Genomic DNA, 2,436 nt, shown 5'->3' with positions numbered 1-2,436 from the left:
CCAGTGAACCACACTAAGCAAAAAGAGCATTTCTCCCCGTCAGGGAATGGAACCCTGGTCTCCCGCGTGGCAGGCGAGAATTCTACCACTGAACCACCAATGCTTCCGTGATGAGTGGGACGTGACGTCACGTGCCAGAATGCCGTCACGCTAAGACGGGAGAGGGTTAGAAAGGGTTACAAAAGGGTTACAAAAGCCAGAGAGATGCACAGTCTCTTTCGTGAGTCTTTCCGTCTGCCTCACGGTGGGGTTCCATGGTGTAACGGTCAGCACTCTGGACTCTGAATCCAGCAATCCGAGTTCAAATCTCGGTGGAACCTACAAGAGCTTTTGATCTGAGAACCCAAACCTGCCCTTGACAGCGGCTGCTTGGTTTCAACCTTCTTCTCAGGACACAGGGTTTGGGACCAATCATCGTCCTGTGAAGAACTGCTGGCAGATCCGGGCGTGGTTGAAGTCAGCCCCTGCTGGACAGATGGTTCCACGTGTCCCGCTTTTTTGTGCAAGTGTAACGCTGAAGAATACGCGTTGTTCAGTTATTGCTAAAGGGACATGTAAAACCATGCCCCCTAATAGTGTTACCATGGTGTTGGTGTGGGGACAGTGGGATGGGGGCTGCATTCGCCCATTCTTGTGTGGAGCGGTGCGGGGTGAACCCCCTTCTTGGGAGGTTCGGGATGAATCCCCTTTCATCAAGTTTCAAACACAAATATTCATATTTTTCATTTAATGTTGTTAAGAAGAGCCAAGTTAGCTACTTTAAATGATGTTATTCATCTAGTCTAGGTAACTTCAGTCATTTGAGGAGTGATGCGATGGTTCTGATAGCCGCACGTGTTAGCGACGAGAATCCTAAAACTATACGATCACGACTCATTTTCTGTTCTATTGTAAATGTGTTTTTGCTCATTCTTGTTTGGAGCCATGCCGGATGTCCCGAACAGCCACCCGGTCATCTTACTGCAACACACGAATGTCTGACAGAAATAAAGTGTCCTTCAAATCAAGTTCTGTGAGATGCCAGTGAACCACACTAAGCAAAAAGAGCATTTCTCCCCGTCAGGGAATGGAACCCTGGTCTCCCGCGTGACAGGCGGGGATACTGACCACTATACTAACGAGGACACGGTAGTCTGACTTGGAGCGCCGTGCTAGCTCAAGAGGTTACACGCGGCAAAGAGGCCAAATCAACTGAAAGCAAGGCCAACGACGGTCCACGCAAGAGCAGTGCATTGGCCGGGAATCGAACCCGGGCCTCCCGCGTGGCAGGCGAGAATTCTACCACTGAACCACCAATGCTTCCGTGACGAGTGGGACGTGACGTCACGTGCCAGAATGCCGTCACGCTAAGACGGGAGGCGAGAGGGTTGGAAAGGGTTACAAAAGGGTTACAAAAGCCAGAGAGATGCACAGTCTCTTTCGTGAGTCTTTCCGTCTGCCTCACGGTGGGGTTCCATGGTGTAACGAACGGTCAGCACTCTGGACTCTGAATCCAGCAATCGGTGGAACCTACAAGAGCTTTTGATCTGAGAACCCAAACCCGCCCTTGACAGCGGCTGCTTGGTTTCAACCTTCTTCTCAGGACACAGGGTTTGGGACCAATCATCGTCCTGTGAAGAACTGCTGGCAGATCCGGGCGTGGTTGAAGTCAGCCCCTGCTGGACAGATGGTTCCACGTGTCCCGCTTTTTTGTGCAAGTGTAACGCTGAAGAATACGCGTTGTTCAGTTATTGCTAAAGGGACATGTAAAACCATGCCCCCTAATAGTGTTACCATGGTGTTGGTGTGGGGACAGTGGGATGGGGGCTGCATTCGCCCATTCTTGTGTGGAGCGGTGCGGGGTGAACCCCCTTCTTGGGAGGTTCGGGATGAATCCCCTTTCATCAAGTTTCAAACACAAATATTCGTATTTTTCATTTAATGTTGTTAAGAAGAGCCAAGTTAGCTACTTTAAATGATGTTATTCATCTAGTCTAGGTAACTTCAGTCATTTGAGGAGTGATGCGATGGTTCTGATAGCCGCACGTGTTAGCGACGAGAAACCTAAAACTATACGATCACGACTCATTTTCTGTTCTATTGTAAATGTGTTTTTGCTCATTCTTGTTTGGAGCCATGCCGGATGTCCCGAATAGCCACCCGGTCATCTTACTGCAACACACGAATGTCTGACAGAAATAAAGTGTCCTTCAAATCAAGTTCTGTGAGATGCCAGTGAACCACACTAAGCAAAAAGAGCATTTCTCCCCGTCAGGGAATGGAACCCTGGTCTCCCGCGTGGCAGGCGAGAATTCTACCACTGAACCACCAATGCTTCCGTGATGAGTGGGACGTGACGTCACGTGCCAGAATGCCGTCACGCTAAGACGGGAGAGGGTTAGAAAGGGTTACAAAAGGGTTACAAAAGCCAGAGAGATGCACAGTCTCTTTCGTGAG

The 2,436-nt window shown here is 49.8% G+C and overlaps 1 non-coding gene across 1 annotated transcript; it reads left to right on the top strand.

The window, feature by feature from the left end:
- Positions 1-248: 248 nt before the first annotated feature.
- On the top strand, positions 249-320 carry trnaq-cug (transfer RNA glutamine (anticodon CUG)). Its single transcript has one exon. It is a non-coding gene; the product is annotated as a tRNA-Gln (tRNA).
- The last annotated feature ends 2,116 nt before the right edge of the window (positions 321-2,436 follow it).

This window comes from Osmerus mordax, chromosome 11, assembly GCF_038355195.1.
Source record: "Osmerus mordax isolate fOsmMor3 chromosome 11, fOsmMor3.pri, whole genome shotgun sequence".
Taxonomy (NCBI): Eukaryota; Metazoa; Chordata; class Actinopteri; order Osmeriformes; family Osmeridae; genus Osmerus; species Osmerus mordax.
The sequence above is the reverse complement of the archived record's forward strand: the minus strand, read 5'-3'. Positions and strand labels throughout refer to the sequence as shown.